The following is an 18,912-nucleotide window of genomic DNA, read 5'->3' on the forward strand; positions in this document are numbered from 1 at the left end:
TCGTAAATTAGGAAGTTTTGAATTTAATCCAGTCATTAATATTTATTAGTTGTCTGACCCTGGGTCAAATCACTTAACCTTTATCTGCCTCTGTTTCTTCATCTATAAAATAAGAAAAGCAATAACACCTACTTTCCTACTTATTCCATCCACAAATACAATTGTAAACTGTACCATATAAATTTCTGAATAATAATGATAATAATGACCATCTGTGATTTCAGTTAATGAAGTTCATCCACTTGCCAACTGGAAGACATGGTCACTAAATAGGTGTTAATGGCAATGTTATACTCATTACTAACTTCTTTAGAAATACTTATAAGGATAGAATAATATGTTTGTAAAGTGCTTTTCAGACCTTAAAGGGTCATCGATATTATTGGTATTATTATTTGTTATCATCATCATCATCATTATTAATCAGTCATATTTCAGACCTCTCAGTGCTTCAGTTTCCTCATGTGTTAAAAATGAAGTAGTTGAACCAAGTCCTTCAGACCCTTGGTACCAAGACACTCTCTGTTCTTATATTCTATGGACTTTGTGGATGAATAACCCTGCATGCCCTTCTGCTTACTTGCTATGTGACCTTGGTTTAGTCATTTAACCTCTGTAAGTTTCTGGTTTCTCATTTATAAAGTTTGGATTTAAAATGCCAACTCTATAATTAGTATGAGGAGCAAAGTTAATGTACATTTAAACCTGAAATGGTTTTAATGGAATTACTATTAGGGTTAAACAGATATCCCTTCTTTCTTTAATGGGATTAGGATCTAACAAATGACAGAAGAGTTATAAAGACAACTGAACAACTAACTATATCAAATGAGAGAATGTGAATAAAGCACTTTGCAAAATTTTAAAATACTATATAAAAATTCTAATCATTATAAAGGTGATTATTAACATATTATGACAAACTGATCATAATAGAAATGGAAAGAATGGAAGAGGGGAGAGAAGAGTAAGGAACATTTACGAACTTCCATATGCTTCAACTATTCAATAAATCCTTAATAATAAACACTTACTACTTATGAACAATATATATGAATTAAATACTGTCTATGCTTCAATCACTGTTCTCAGGGCTGAAGATCAAATAATCCCTGCCCTCAAGGAGCGTACATTTGACTAAGTGAGAAGTAAGAAGAAGGAAGGAGAGAACATCATAGAAGCTCTTTAAGTCAATGTCATTTGAGGAAAAAGTATCTATAGCCAGGATTAGGAAGTTTCGCGGATCTTGTGACCTTTAAGTTGAGTCTTATAGAAAGATCAAGAGAGGAGAGGTCAACATAAGGAAGGAAGGCTTGCTAGTTAGAGTGGACATGCAGGTCATCAGGAAAAGGGTAGGATTTCACCATAATTAATAAGCAAGTTAAAGGATATTCCTATGGTATAAGCATGCCTATTTTCAATATAGTAATGCCTAGTGTATATGAATATATATATATACATATTGTATATATATATATGTATATATATATATACAGAGACATATTTATAACTAACTTGTTTATATCCATATATACAATACATATATATGTACTAGTAGTCTCATATACACACACACACAGACATTTATACACTAACTTGTTTATATCCATATATACAATACATATGTGTGTATACTAGTGACATATATACATGTATATGTGTGTGAATATATGTGTCTGTGTGTCTCTATGTGTATACATACAGACACATACCCTGGTTGGTATGCTAGCTAATATGTATGTGTGTATCTGAGTAGATAAATATGTATTGTATATATGGATATCTGTGAAAATATACATACATATAGATATAGCATTTTAAACAAACCACTTTACAAATATTTTATGCTCATAATAATCTTGGAGTAGGTGCTATGCAGAGGGAATTGAAGTGACTTGCTCAGGATTGCACAGCTCCTAAGTATCTGAGGCTAGGGCTATAGAAACAAGATCAGTTGCAGAATCGGATTCTTTAATATGTAGCATCAGTATAGCCTTGGATAAAGCATTTAGCTTCCCTTGTCCTCACTCTCTTCATCTGTAAAATGAGCAGATTGGATGTACATAGATCTTAATTTAATTTTCTATCATGGACCCCTTCAGAGTATGATGAAGTCTATGGATCTTTTCTAGGTGTATAATGTTTTTAAAGATTTCAGGGAAACTAATTAGGTAGAATAAAGTAGAATTATCAAAAACTTATTTTTGATTTTTTAAGAAACCTCGGACTTCAGATCAAGGACCCTTGGATCAGAGGGTCTCTGAAGTTCTGTTTCCTAAGGCTGCTTTTCTAGGGAGTGGCTTAATTTCTGTGCTACTGAATACAAATCTTTGCTTAAATAAATTTTGAGTCCAAGGTCACTACCCTTCAAATGTTTTGTTTGTTTTTTTAGGTTTTTTCAAGGCAATGGGGTTAAGTGGCTTGCCCAAGGCCACACAGCTAGGTAATTATTAAGTGTCTGAGATCGGATTTGAACCCAGGTACTCCTGACTCCTGGGCCGGTGCTTTACCCACTGCACCACCTAGCCGCCCCTCTTTGAATGTTTTAATGAAAATTCTTGGCTAGTAGATTGGGATGTATGAGTTACATCTGGAAAAGATGTTGGAAAGTAAAACCAGCACAGTAACTATTGCATTTTGTGTTGTCAGATAGCACCTAGTTTACACTTTCTAAAGCCTCTTTGGATTCTTAGTGTTAGTTTTGACACTACCTCAATCCAAATCCAAAGAGAGAGGGTTTGTGTGTGTGTGTGTCTGTGTCTGTGTCTGTGTGTCTGTGTGTGCACTGGCTTTACAGTGTATAAATACTTAACTCTTGTAGAAAATGGAAAGGTTACTTGCTTATTTGGTTTTTTTCCTTACTAACAAGCTCTACAATATAATGGAACAGATGAGAAGATTTTGACAACAATTCTTGGTTTGGCAGCTAACTCCTCTTTGACTTTAGGCAATTTTTCCCTGGTTCTCATTTTTCTGATCTAAAAACAGAGGTAATGAGATTGTTAAGATTACTTCAACTTTGTAATTTATGATAACAGTGACATAGACTGTGAATTTTTCAGATCAATGCTAATTTCAAATATCCCCTTCTGTCATCCCTCTAAAGCATCATATCTGTGAAACCGAAATATATTGAACAAAAAAAATAGCATGTCAATATTTAAATAAAAATGTACCTAGTATAAAAAATTAAGAGACATATGAAATGGAGAATCACAGTCTGAAGAAAATTTGTGATTTCTTATGAAAATTTGGAAATTTTAATCTGTTATATAAACTGTGTCTAGAAAGATTGGAGGTATGGAAAAATATTTAAATTTGAATTCAGGAGACAAGTTCAAATCCTACTTTGATTCATATTAGCATCATAGACAAGTAAAGTAGTCTCACAAAGTCTCATTTTCCCAATCTGTAAATTGAAACATTTTACACACACATGTATATGCATGCATGTGTACATGTGAGCAATTCTGTATGTGGGGGGATGGATCCTGGATCTGTTTATAGTTGGGTACACATGTATATATACATACATATATATGATAGGTATATATGTATATTCACATTTATATATATAGGTATATAAGCATATAGATGTATTGTGCATGCATGTATAACACTTAACCTCTGTTTGCCTCAGTTTCCTCAAGTAATAATACCTTCCCCTTATTGTGAGGATCAAATGATAAAAGATTGACAGAAAGAGCTTAGTACAATGCCAAACTACAACATAGTAGGCACTATGTAAATGCTAGTTATCATTATTATAATTGGGAAAGTATGTTCAGGTATGTATGCATGTTTATATTATGCATATGTGTGCATCCATATGTTCATGCATATATACATATGGGTATGTATCTATACATTTATTTGTAAAGGTGGCTTACGTATGTAGAAATAGCACACTGCACTTAGAGTCAGGAAGACCTGAATCTGTTTTATGTCTTATGAGTATGTTTTATGTTTATGTTGTCTGTTAAGAGTAATTCACACTTCTACAATACTTTTTATACTTATATTTTCGGTTGCTGTTTTGTGAGAACTGAGGTTGAGTGACTTGCTCAAAGTCACACAGCTAAGTAGCTATTAAGTGTCTAAGGCCACTTAACCCAGGTCCCCCTGACTCCAGGGCTGGTGCTCTATTCACTGTGCTGCTTAAATGCCTCCTTTTTTAAAAAAATAAATTATTAAAATAGTAGAACTGCTACCCCACCCCTCATACATGCATAGTGACCTTGTTTTGGAGGGGAGACACTCAGCACCTCTTGAAGCCCTCCCCCACCTCTAATACTGTGTAAGGGAGAAGGGAGGTTGAACAATATTCTCTTTGGGAATTGATGGAAGAAGAGAAGCATCTAAAGTAAACCACAACATATCCCTCTGGTGAATGCATTCTAAAAAGGCAATGAGCCTGATCATGGGAACAGAAGAGAGGAGAACAGAAAAGCTGTACTTTTCTTTGACTCCACGTTATTATTATTATTATTATTATTATTATTATTATTATTTTAATTGAAATTTAATTTTTCCAAATACATGTTATGAAAGTTTTTTCAATATTCATCCATATGCATATGGGCATTTTTAAATTACAAAATTTCCTTCCACCCTCCCTTCCTACCCACTCCCCATCAATGGGATCAGTGAAGTTAGCATTGTACATGCATATTTTTGATAAACATGTTTGTAGATTAGTCATTTTTGGTATGATGAATTAGGATTAAGGGAAAGAGGTACATAAAAGATAATTTTTATGAAGTTTTCATCTGATTTGGAAGGATTTTTTTGATTTGTTTTTCTTCCTCCAGGTGGGGATAGCATTGTCCCTAGCAGGTCTAAAACGGTTGTACTAGCTCTTTGAACTGCTGAGAGGAGAAAATACTTCCATCGTGTTGATCAACACACAATGTTTTGTTAATGTGTACATTGTTCTCTTGGTTCTGCTCCCTTCACTCAGCATCAGATTCCATGCTTCTCTAGAGTCCAACCATTTATGGTTTCTTATAGAACAATAGTATTCCATAATATTCATTTACCATAACTTGTTTAGCCATTCTCCAGTTGATGGGCATCCCCTCAATTTGCAATTCTTTGCCACTAAAAAAGAGCATCTATTTTGGACAATTTAGGGATATATGGGACTTTTGTCTTTTTTTTTATGATTTCTTCTGGATATAGAACTAGAAAATTGGAATTGATGGGTCAAAGGGAATAAATATTTTTATTGCTCTTTGGACATAGTTCCATATTGCTCTCCAGAATGGTTGGAAGCATTGATTTTGTGAGTGCAAAACTTTTTAATTTAATATAGTCAAAATCATCCATTTTGCAGTTTCAATGCACTCTCTTGTTTGATCATAAATTTATTCCCTTTCCATAGATCTCATAGAATATTTCTTGATTTATTAGTAATAATAATAATAATCTATGGAGTTGCATTTTATGTCTAAATCCTGTACCTATTTTTACCTTATTTTGGTATAGGGTATGAAATGTGTGTCTATATCTAATTTTTGCCATATTATTTTCCAATTTTCCCAACAATTTTTTTCAAATAGTGAATTCTTATACAGAAGCTAATGTCATTGTGTTGTCAAACAGTAGATTGCTATAGTCATTTACCACAGTTTCTTTTAAACCTATCCTAATCCACTGATCCATTACTCTATTTCTTAATCAGTACCAGGCAGCTTTGATGACTGCTGCTTTATAGTTTTAGATCTGCTAGAGCTAGACCACCTTCCTTTGCATTTTTTCCATCAGTTTCCTTGCTATTCTTGACCTTTTGTTGCTCTAAATGAACTTCCTTACAAGTTTTTCTAAGTTGGTAAAATGGTTATTTAGTAATTTTATTGGTAAGGCACTGAATAAATAATTTAATTTGGGTAGAATAGTCATTTTTATTATATTAGCTTGACCTAACCATGTGCAATTGAATTTTTTTCCCCAATTATTTAGATATGATTTTATTTGGGTGAGAAGTGCTTTATAACTGTGTTCATTTAGTTTCTTGGTTTGTCTTGGGAGGTAGACCCCCAAGTATATTATGTTCTCTATAGTTACTTTAAATGGAATTTATCTATCTATTGCTCTTGGGCTTTGTTTTTATATATGGAAATGCTGATGATTTATGTTATGTGGATTTATTTTATATCCTGTTACTTTGTTGGGTTTTGTTTCTTGTTTCAAGGAGTTTTTAAGATGATTTTCCTCAGGTTCTCTAAGTATACCATCATATCATCTGCAAAGAGGGAAACTTTGTTTCCTCGTTGCCAATTCAAATTCCTTCAATTTCTTTTTCTTCTCTTATTGCAAAAGCTAGCATTTATAACACTATATTGAATAGTCATGGTGATAATGGGCAACCTTGTTCACTCCTGATTTTATTGGAAATGCTCTTAGTTTATTTCCATTACATATAATATTTGTTGATGGTTTTAGAGAGATATTTTCTTTTTCTTTCTTTCTTTCTTTCTTTCTTTCTTTCTTTCTTTCTTTCTTTCTTTCTTTCTTTCTTTCTTTCTTTCTTTCTTTCTTTCTTTCTTTCTTTCTTTCTTTCTTTCTTTCGGTTTTTGCAAGGTAAATGGGGTTAAGTGGCTTGCCCAAGGCCACACAGCTAGGTAATTATATTAAGTGTCTGAGGTCAGATTTGAACTCAGGTACTCCTGACTCCAGGGCTGATGCTCTATCCACTGTACCACCTAGCCACCCCTATTTTTATTATTTTAAGGAAAACTTTTATTCCTAAATTTTTCTTTTGTTTTTAATAGGAATGATATATTTTATCAAAGGTTTTTTCCAGCATCCATTGAGATAATTATATGGTTTCTGTTGGTTTTGCTATTGCTATGTTCAGTTATGTTGAATGTTTTTCTAATATTGAACCATCCCTGCCTAACTGGTATAAATCCTACCTGATTGTGGTGCATTATCCTAGTAATAACTTGCTGTAGTCTCAATCCTAAAATTTTATTTAAGACTTCTCCATAATATTCATTAGGGAGATTGGTCTATAATTTTCTTTGTTTTGGTTCTTATCGGTTTATGTATCAGCCCCAAGATTGTTGTCACAAAAGGAACTTGGCAGAACTTCTATTTTTTAAAATAGTTTATATAGAATAGGAATTAATTATTTCTGAAATATGTGGTAGAATTCACTTATAAATCCATCTGGACCTGGAGACTTTTTCTTAGGGAGTATATTGGTGGTTTCTTCAGTTTCTTTTTCTGAAATGGGATTAAGTATTTTATTTCTTCTTCTACTAATCTGGGCAGTGTGTTTATTTGTAAATATTCATTCATATCACTCAGGTTATCCAATTTATTGGCATGCAGTTCAGCAAAGTAACTCAGGATTATCTCTTTAATTTCCTCCTCAATGGTGGTTAGTTCACCTTTATTGTTTTTGATACTGGTAATTTGGTTCTTTTCTTTCTTTTTTTTTAAATCAGATTAACCAAAGGTTTGTCTATTTTATTGGTTTTTTCATAAAACCACCTTTTAGTTTTATTTATGAGATCAATGGTTTTTTTGCTTTTGATTTTATTAATCTCTCTCTTGATTTTCAGAATTTCTAATTTGGTATTTAATTGGGGTTGTTAAATTTGTTCTTTTTCTAGCTTTTTTAGTGGCATACCCAATTCATTGTTTCCCTTCTTTATTAATATAGGCATTAGAGATATAAAGTTTTCCTTCAAAACTGTCTTGACTACATCCCATAAATTTTAGTATGATGTCTCATTAATATCATTTTCTTGGATATAACTATGGATTATGACTATTATTTGCTGTTTGACCTGCCCATTATTTAAGTTTGTTTAGTTTCCAATTAGTTTTTGGTTTATCTTTTCATGACTCTTTATTACATGTAACTTTTATTGCATCATGGTCTGAGAGGTGTGTATTTATTTTTTTCTTCCTTTCTGCATTTTATTTTAAGTTTTTGTGTCCTAGCACATGCTTAGTTTTGGTATAGGTGCCATGTACCGACAAGGAAAAGGTATATTCTTTTCTATCCCCATTAAGTTTTCTCCAGAGGTCTATCATATCTAAGTTTTCTAAGATTTCATTTACCTTCTTAACTCCCTTCTTATTTATTTTGTGCTTTTAAATTTATCTAGTTCTGAGAAAGGGAGGTTGAGGTCCCCCATTATGAAGTTTTGCTATCTATGTTTCCTTATAATTCAGTCAGCTTTTCCTATAGGAATATGGATGCTATACCACTGGATGCATACATCTTTAGTAGTAATATAGCTTCATTATCAATAGTGCCTTTTAAGAAGATGTGGTTTCCTTCCTTATGCCTTTTAATGATATCGATTTTTGCTTTTACTTTATCTGAAATCAGGTTTGCTGCCCCTGACTTTTTTACTTTAGCTGAGGCATAATATATTTTGCTCCATCCTTTTCTTTACCCTGTGTGTATCTCTCTGCTACAAATGTGTTTCTTGTAACCAACATATTATAGTATTTTGGTTTTTAACTATCCACTTCCATCCCATTAACATTTACAGTTAAGATTGCTTATTCTGTATTTCCTTCCATGCTTTCTCCATTTATTTTTTTTCTTTTTCCTTTCCTCTTATTCCTCCTCACCAAAATTTTGTTACCTTTTCCCTTTAACTTTTCTTCTAACATTTATCTTTCAGTTTATTTTCACTTAAACCTTAACCTTCCCTTTTATCAGTCCTTTCCCTTTCCTTCCCCCCATCCCCCCTTCCCTGTAGAATAGGATAGATTTTCAAACCCAAGTGGAAATCTATTTTATTCCCTTTCTGGAACACTGTTGAATAAAATTTACTCAGTGTTCACAATCTCCCTTCTTTCCCTATAAAATTATAAATCTTTGTGCCTCTTGACCTTGTGTTATTTATCATTCAAGTACTATTAATCAGGTGTCATTGATCACAGTTTGATTATTTAATTGCTTGATAAGTTCATATTGTTACCAAAGTATCATCACAGATTGATTGCTTGATAAGCAGTATTGTCTCAAATTACATCAACTTATAATTATAATCATTTTTTACCTTACCTCCTTTTCAATTATCCTCCAAGGATATGCAGTCTTCCTCATGAGTTAAAGTATCAGCCAAAATCAAATCATTTCTCAAACTATTTTTACCCCTCCTGCAAGTCTATTTTCTCTCACTCTTCCTGCCCCCCTCAGCTCTGGATACTTAACTCCTTGTTAAGTGAAGCAGGATCAAGTCAAATCTTGATTTAATTAACTAAGAAGAATCATAAAGAGCCCTGAGAACTGGAGGCTCTGAAGGTCTTGCTTGAGAACGTCACAGATGTTTGTAAGTTATGGGAGACACTGACTCAGGATCACCAAGTTTTTAATGCCCTCATCAGAGAAAGTGCTTAGATTTGCCAGCACAACAGAATTAAAGTGAGTCAAAGGATAATGAGACACTTAGGTTTAGAGTTAAAACCCCTGCTTTTCATCAGGGTTTTTTGTCTCAAACATAGGGATGTCATCTTGGACCTCTTCAATGAAGAGACAAGACCCAATTATATTCATATCTTTTAAGACCATTCTCTACATTATATTTAACCCTTTAATAATCCTAAAAGAAGTAAAATTCTCAAGAATTAGAAGTATTATAACTTCCCTTTTAGGGTTGTATATAATTTGATACAAAACACTTACAACTTGTATACAAAACATCTGGGTTTTTTTTTGTTTGGTATTCCAGTTCTTCTTGTCCTTCAATGTTGAGACTGATAGATCCTGTTTGAGTCTGATTGTGTTTCCTTTGTAGATAAATTGTTTTCTTTTTGCTGTTTGTAGTGTTCTCTCCTTTATTTGAGTTATGGAATTTGATTCTAGCAGTCCTTAGAGTATTTGTCCTGGGGGTCTCTTATGATAGAGGTTCTGTGTATTCTTTCAATGATTAAATTGCCTTCTTATTCTAGCAGATTTGGGCAGTTTTCCCTAATAATTTTCTGCATGATATTTTCCAGGTTCTTTTTTTTTCATCTAGGTTTTCTCGTAGTCTGATGATTTGTCAGTTATCTCTCCTGGATCTATTTGCCAGGTTGTTTGCTTTTGCCAAGACGTATTTCATGTTTTCTTCAATTTTTTCAGTCTTTTAAAAATTTTTGTTTGATGGAATCTTGTTATCTCATCATTTAATTCTAATTTTTAGGATTTTATTTTCATCAATTACCTTTTGTGTTTCCTATTTAAAGGTATTGAATTCTCTGGTCAATTTTTCACAATATTCCTACATGACCCTCATTTCTTTTTTTCTATGTCTCTTCTTCCTCTCTTCTTTGGTTTTTAAATTATTTTTTAAGCTCTTCAATGAACTTTTGAACTTGAGTCCAGTTTATAGACTTTTGAGACTTCCCCGTGAGTGATTTTTCAATGATTTCTTCTTCTGATATGGCATTGTTATCATTTTTGTCTGTAAAGTAGTTTTTATAGTGAACACTCTTTTAGCTTCTTTGCTCATCTTTGTTGTTTTAATTCTGCTCCTGGGGTATAGAGAGTACAGTTCCAAGTTTTATATGCTAGAGCTGGGGTCTAATCCCTGGCTTGTCATTGGCCAAGATGTTGCCTATGCTACCCAGGTCTTGCCTTTACAGAGGTTTGTTTCCTCCTTTATGTCCAGGTTCTGATTTAGCAGTGGTTTGTTCCCGACCCAGTCCTGTCTTTTGCCCTGGTGTTCTCAGGATTCAGACATTGTTTGGGGTTGGGATCCTCCCTGCTGGCTTGCCTTCTAGCTGCCTGAACTTCTGCTATTGTCAAGCTGTCAGGACCTGAACTGCTCCAAAGTGCCTAAAAACCTCCAGCTGGCTTTCCCACTCTTCCACCTCCTGGGCTTTACTTGCCTTCCCCCCCCCCCTCCAAAGAGACTGAACTTCACTGAAGATCCTCCACAATGTCTACAATTGAAAACTTCTTTGACTCTTCTCTTTTTCTTGATGGGACCTGTAGCTTGAATGTCAGTTCAGAGTCTTCATTTATCTTTGGCAGGGAAAAGCTCCTGGAGTATGTTAGCTTCATGCTGCCATCTTGGTTCCACTCTGGAAGACCTGGATGGCACATTATTTCCATCTTGAAAGGCTTAGCTAAAAGGAGACTCTGTCTTGGATCAGAAATATGAGGTCATTAAATCGGCCTCTCCACTTTATAGATGAAGAAAACTGTAATGCAGGGAAGCTAATTCTTTTACTAAATAGCAGAGCTAGATTTGAATCCAGGTTCAAATTTGAACCCAATTTAGTATTCTTCATCTTACCCAGTGTCAACTTTTTTTCTAGTAATAATGATAATATCCATTCTATATGCAGCACCTTAATATTTGTTATGTGCCATATATTTATTATCTGCTTTGATCCTCAAAACAATCTTCAATTAGACTCTCTTGACTGCTTCCCAGTTATTGTGAAATCTTATATTTAAATAATTTCAAACATAAGTTTTTTGAACTATGGAAATAAATTTCATCCTATATTGAAAAATATAGATTATAGAATGTTAATGTGTTATTGTGGCCTTGTCTATGCACTGGTAGGGGCTGATCCTAGGATTTCATTTTTTTAAGGTACCCCAATAAGGAAGATATCAAGACAGTTGCCAAGACTCTAAACACTCAAGAATCTTAGAAGATTCTGAAAAAATAAACAACTTGTTAAGTCACAGGTCCAATATGGTTTTTTTAGATTTTTTTTTCAAGGTAATGGGTTTAAGTGGCTTGCCCAAGGCCACACGGCTAGGTAATTATTAAGTGTCTGAGGTTGGATTTGAACCCAGGTACTCCTGACTCCAAGGCTGGTGCTCTATTCACTGCGCCACCTAGCCACCTCCCCTCCAGTATGTTTTTGAAATGTAACTATGACTTAGGGATTTCTGATACCAAAAACAGACATTCTCCCCACTATCACAAGTGAAGTCTCAGTGGCTTTGATCGAATATTTTTAATAGTCAAAATCACTTTCAGAGGTTATCCATGGTTGACTCTTAAGTGACTTTTGTAAACAGAGGGCTGTGGAGATATTTCTAGTCTTCTTCTGTGGTCATTCATTTCTCTAGCTGCTTCTTATATCCTACTAATGGTGATTGATGCATACATATATATAGATATATATATATATATATATATATATTTGTTTATTGATGTGTATCTATAAAGATATATACAAATATAATACATTCATCTCTATATACAACATGCATATATGTATCTGCATCTGCATACATATATTTACATATACATGTATTGTGTCATGTCTTCCCACATTATATCATATCATATCAAATTACATTATATTAGAGGAAAGACACACATATAATTTCTATTCTTTTGTCCCTTCCCCCTCACATTGCCCAGATATTTTCTGCTACCATCTCCTTCTTTACTTTTATCTCACATGAGTTGGCTCTTCTACATGTCCAAGTAGCCTCTTTTCAAACCATCGTCTCTAACATATCAGTCCCTGTATCATTCTTACTGTCTCATCATTTATCTTCTCTCTCTCTCTCTCTCTCTCTCTCTCTCTCTGCCTCTGCCTCTGCCTCTGCTTTTCCTGTTGCCTACAATTTTACCCATGACCTCACCACACTCAAAACCTTCAAATGATCCATTCATCCTCATAACTACATTTATCTTCTCTTTGGGGATCAGGTCCTTGAGGAGGTTCACCTACAATATTTACCTTCACTTCCTTTTCTTTCACTCTCTTCTTAACTCTGCATCCTTGTTTCCAACTTCATTTTTTAACCAAAACTGTTTTCTCCAAAGTTGTTCATATTTGTTTACCACATCTAGTGAACTTTTATCTCTGTCCTCAATCATTCTTGACCTCTCTTTCAGTCTTTGGCTTGTAGATTGAATTCTTCTCCTCTCAGAGTTTAGGAATTATTATCTTTCCCTCCAATTATGCCCTCTTTCCTAACTTTCTAATACTGTAATAGTGCCCCCCCAACCCCCATCACCTTGGTTCACAACTCTGGTATCACCTTCAAAGCTTCTCTCTCATTTCTCATAACCACTCAGTTGCTGAGATCTTTCAAGTTACCTTTGTAACATATCTTGCACATACTCCCTTCTTTACTCTGATTCTGCCATCTTCTGATACTGGCTCTCGTCACCTGATACCTGTATTATTTCAATAGGTGCTGGTTGTTCTGTATAGGTCTCCCTCACTCCACTCCATCCTCTGTACTTTACTGTCAAGGTGACCTGCCTCAGGTACAAATCATCCTATTGCCTAACTTTCAGTGAGGGAGGGGATGGAGAAAGAAAAAATTGCAGTTCTAAAAATGAATGTTAAAAGGTGTGTAAACACTGTCTTAATTTTCTATTTATAGCTCCAGCATTTATATCACAGTGCTGTGGCTTTTAAAAATAATAATAAAATACAGTTCAGACCATGTTATCCACTCTACTTAATAAATTTCCTGTCAAACCCTTCATAACTGACATCTTCCTTCTTGAGATATTGAGATATTTCTTGAATAAGCTGCTCCATTTCCCAACCCTGGGCATTTTTACTGACTGTTCCTCATGCCAGAAATTTTCTCTCTCCTCATCTCTCCTTCCCTGATTTCCTTCAAACACCAACCAAAATCCCACCGTCTACAGGAAGTTTCTCCTGATTCCCCCTTAATTATAATGTTTTCTGTCTGTTAATTTTATCCAATTTGGCCTGTATTTAGCTTGTTTATGTCTAGATGTTAGCATCTTGTTTCCCCTATTACACTGAGTTCCTTGAAAGTTGGAACTGTCTTTTGCCTCTTTTGCTTCTCTAGACACATAATAGGAAGTTAATACACATCTCTTGACCAACTCCAATGTCTTTTATAGTATAAGAGTATCATGAGAGGAAGAAAGGGAAAATTGACATAGTTTAAGGACCACCGCATTAAAAGTTGTAAAGGATCTTTGAGGATATGTAGTCAAAACTCCTCATTTTCCAGTGAACAAAGTCTCAGAGAAGGGACTTACCCAAGGTTACTCAAGTTTGTAAGTACAGTGTCAAGATTTTAGCTAACAATGCTTTACTCTTCAATTCAGAATTTTTTATTCTAGATGTTTTCATAATTATCATTATGATAATGAAATGATTAAGATTTGACTCTGTAGCCATTTTTCAGATGAAAATCTTAGCACTTGGCAAGAGAATGTTTTGTACTTCAGATTCTTCTCTGAAATGAAATGGGTTGAACTCAATGCCAATCTAAGATGGAGATTGGTTCTAAACCCCCCCCATAGGAAAAAGCAAGTTAGGTTTGCTTAATAAATATTGGAGATATCAGTAATTAAGTCATACTTTCCTTATCTCTTCCTATATATTTTCATTAAGAGGCTAGTTATATAATGATCGATGTTGGAAGGGATGTAGGAAATCTGGGACACTGATACGTTATTGGTGGAGCTGTGAACTCATCCAACCTTTCTGGAGAGAAAGGGCAACAAAAATGTGCATCCCCTTTGATCCAGTAATACCACTACTGAGTCTATATATATACCCTAAAGAGATGATGAAAAAGAGTAAAAACATCATTTGTACAAAAATATTCATAGCAGCCCTGTTTGTAGTGGCAAATTGGAAATTTTAAAAATGTCCTTCAATAAGTAGAAAGGCTTAACAAACTGTGGTGTTTGTATGTCATGGAATACTGTTGTTCTTTTAGAAACCAGGAGGGATGGGAATTCAGGGAAACCTAGAAGAATTTGTATGAACTGATGCTGAGCAAGATGAGCAGAACCTGAAAAACACTCTACACCCTAACAGCAACATGGGGGTGATGATCACCCTTGATGGACTTAATCAGTGCAACAATCAGGGGCAATTTTGGGGTATCTGTGATGTAGAATACCATCTGTATCTAGAGAAAGAATCGGGGAGTTTGAACAAAGAACAAAAACTATTATCTTTAATTAAGGGGAAAAAACCTGTTATCTTATTATATAATTCTGCTATCTCCGATACTTTATTTTTCTTTCTTAAGGATGTGATTTCTCTCTCATCACATTCAACTTAGATCAATGTATACCATGGAAACAATGTAAAGACTAACAGACTGCTTTCTGGGAGGGGGGAAGAAGGAAGATTATGGGGAAAAATTGTGAAACTCAAAATAAATAAAATTTTAAATAAAAAAAAAGAGAATAGTCATACTTGAGGTCCCCTCACTCCTGCTCTTTAAAGTAGAGAGCATTATCAGGCATTAGAAATGACTTTTGAAGTTTCAACAGTAGTCCATAGTGCTCTTTTAAGAGCAGGGGTGGTGACTTCCTGCCAGCCTCAACATGTTGCTTTCCTAATTAACTGAACATTAAAGCTCATTAATGATGTTCAAATACAGTTTAAATAGGAGCTTTTGCCCAACTATTTCAACCTAAGGTATACTGTGCCATTTTAAAGGAAATGAGAAACAGTCAAACAAAATGCAATTCTTCTGTCTTTAAAGATGTGGGATTCACTAAGTGTTTACCCATAATATTACTTTAATAATACAATTACTTGAACTTTAAGGAGATAGAGCAATAAAACTCAAATTGGGCCTAAAAGAACTCTTGGAACTTTGGATATTAGAACTGTAAGAGGTTTTATTTTATTTTGAACTCATTTTCATTTTTTTCTTTTAAAAAATTTATTTATTTAAGGCAATGGGGTTAAGTGACTTGGCCAAGGTCACACAGCTAGGCAATTATTAAGCATCTGAGGCTGCAGTTGAACTTAGGTTCTACTGACTCCAGGGTCAGTGCTTTATTCACTGTGCCACCTAGCTGCCCCTGTAAGAGGTTTTATAACCTCTTATTGAATATCAGAATGTTGAACATGAGTTTGAAGGAACTTCTGAGAACTAAAAAGAAGTGACAGAACAAAATTCTAAGCCTTGAAAGACTCATAGAGCATAGAATGTTAGAACTGAAGTAAACCTTACTGTAAAATTCAAAATAAATAAAATCTTGAATAAAACAAAAAAAGAAAGAAACCTTACAATATTGAATGGCAGAGTTAGAAGAATATTGGAACAAAAATGTAAAATATTGGCTCTTTGAGAGCCCTTAGGACAAAGTATGTCACAACTGCAAAGGACACAAAGACTTACAGCATGCAAAATTAGAGCTGGAACATCTCTTAGTACCTTGAAGGTTAGTACCTGGAGGCTTTGGAGTACATTGAAAGTGGCCTAGATGTGTAGATAGAGCATGGAATGAGCCTTATTCTTGACCTTTCCTCTCAGGATAACTCCAAGTCACATCCTGCTCTTATGTAAGGTAGTAAAGAACTTAGAAAAGGTACATAAAAGAAAATCATCATGACTTTATTATCTGCCTATTGGATGTGTGATCACTGAGATGAGCCCTGATTGGTGAAGAAGACATGTGCTCATTCTTAATTTGTTTAAATTTGTATATAGTTTGGTCTGGCAACCTGGTAAAAGCTGAACTTAAATCCTGAATTTATGCCTATGGGAAATTCAATTAATATCTCAGTTCTCTAGGCAGCTCTCTAAGTCATATACTTTAAAAACAGACAATATTACTAAATATTTACTATATCTAGATATTGTGTTAAGAACTCAGAATATAAATGAAATAAAAAAGACAGACATTGATAGAAGGAGGAAGTTGCCTAATTCCAAAGTTCCCAGTTGTTCTTGAGTTGTTTCATCATGTTTGATGACCCCCATTTTGGGTTTTCTTGGCAGAGATACTAGAGTGGTTTGCTATTTCCTTTTCCAACTCATTCTATAAATGAGGAAACTGAGGCAAACAGGGTTAGGTGACTTGCCCTGGGTTACATAGCTAGTGAGTGTCTGATGTCAAATTTAAACTCAGGTTTTCCCTATTCCAGGCTTGGCACTCTATTCACTGCACTATGTAGCTGCCCTAAAAAGTTTCCTCTACTATTAAAATTATAGGTCTAGTTCCTAACCTGTAAGTTGTATAAGAGATCTCTCACCCAACTAATAACAATAAAAAGTTTTCCTTCAAAACAGTGTATGTTATCTATTTTTATATAGATACTCCCTAAAACTTGGATGCCATTAGAATGTCATTTTGATAGCTAAGCTACCAGAGAGGGACAAGAAAGTGGTTTCTTAAAATAACTGCCATTTACCTAGCACTCAAATGCTTTAGATAACAACCTCTTAAGACTCAGAGCAACTCTGTTATGTAGGAACTATACATGATATCATAATCATTTGAAACTGCTTTTTCATTCATTCCTGACTGCATTTAAGAAACAGCACCCAAGATATTATTGAGTCTTCTCATAAGTAAAAAAAGTGAACCAGTTCTGTAGCAAAAATAAGAAATATGAAATGGAGCCCTTGAGTATGACCCAAGCATGCTTAAGATCTTAAAAGAACAATGGGAAGTCTTCCAACCTAGTGGATGGATCTTTTATAAGGTACTTATGAGAAAAGTTCCCGAAACATTCCCATCATATAGCAAAGTAGCTCATCAGATCCAAGGACTGGCCAGTGAAGTAGGCCAAAATTTAACTAGAAAAATGTATATTATCTTTGGAAACTGACAAAGCTTTCTTAATGACCTGAAGTTCATTTCCTGAAGAAGGTCATCATTTTTAGTACCAGAATTCTACTGGTGGGATTATATGATTAGGAATCATAGAAAATTAGATCTCAAAGAATTAAAAATGAATATTACTTGGCATTGGAGGGGTATCTACCATGGAGAGAAATAAAAATCACATTCCCCTGCCTCTTAGAATCAGAACATATAAAAGGATATTGTCCTGAAAGATCCAGTTACTCAGTAGAAGTGATAAGAAATATGTATAGATGATTTGTTGTTTGTTCTTTATTCTTGAAGATAACCATGAAATCAGGGAAATGATGCCATGACATACAAGTAAATTGGATTTTAGTGAGGGGATACTGTACAAAGGCCTCAGTTTCTTCATCTATCAAATAAGGTAAGGTCTCTTCTAGCTTAGATCCAGGACCCAAATATCAAAAATCATTAATGGCTTTCAAAGTCACCAGACCCATTTTGTCACCTGGAGCCATCTGGGTCCAGTGGCCAGATATGGAATAGAACTGGAGATGGTCCTGGATGCAGGAAAATGTAAATTTGGGAATCATATTCATTGACATGATCATCAAATTCATAAAGCAGATAAAATAGCCAAAGAAGAGAATAGAGAAAACAAAAGAGGATCGAGGACAGCTGTACTTAAGAGATATAAACTAGAGGAAAAGTATTGAACAGATGGGAGGAGAATCTGGAGAGAGCAGTGTTATAGAGCCCCCTAAGAGAAGAAAGTATCTAAGAGAAAGGAGACAATAACTCCATGGGGTACAGGAAAAAATTAAAGAATAAAAAACTACAAATCAATAGGAAATAATAAGGGGAGGAGGGAAGAAAAGGGACAAGCACATATAAAGTGCTTTACAAATATTACCTAATATGTCAACAGTTCATTGGAGCCTTACAAATGGAGGCAGAAGGAGATAGAAGAAACTATTCTGATAATAATTCAGATAACCCAGATTCTCGTTCTCTTTGCTACTTACCATCTACATGAACCTAGGAAAGTAATTTGACTTTATTTGGGCCTCAGTTTCTTCATCTGTAAAATAAGGTAAGGTCTCTTCTAGCTTAGACTCAGGACCCAAATATCAAAAATTATTGATGTCTTTCAATATTTCATTATATTTCATGTCTTCTCAGCCTGTGTAACTCTTACCCAAGTCCCATAGTATGTGGGAAGCCTTTAGTTTTGTCTTTTAAAAAATCATAGATTATATAATATTAAGATTGGTAAAAGGACTGCAGAGGAGGGAGAATTTGAGCTGAATCTTGAAAGAAGGATAAAGATATCAGCGGGTAAAAATGAGGAGAAGAAAGGACCTTTCTATGCCTAGAAAACTCCCTCTCTGAAACTCCATGGAACTATTGATGTATGAAA

The 18,912-nt window shown here is 34.4% G+C and overlaps 1 protein-coding gene across 1 annotated transcript in view; it reads left to right on the forward strand.

Moving 5' to 3' along the window:
- ANO3 (anoctamin 3) overlaps positions 1 to 18,912 on the forward strand; it is a 230,987-nt gene that overhangs the window by 174,276 nt on the left and 37,799 nt on the right. The window lies entirely within an intron of this gene.

This window comes from Macrotis lagotis, chromosome 3 (assembly GCF_037893015.1).
Source record: "Macrotis lagotis isolate mMagLag1 chromosome 3, bilby.v1.9.chrom.fasta, whole genome shotgun sequence".
Classification (NCBI taxonomy): Eukaryota; Metazoa; Chordata; class Mammalia; order Peramelemorphia; family Peramelidae; genus Macrotis; species Macrotis lagotis.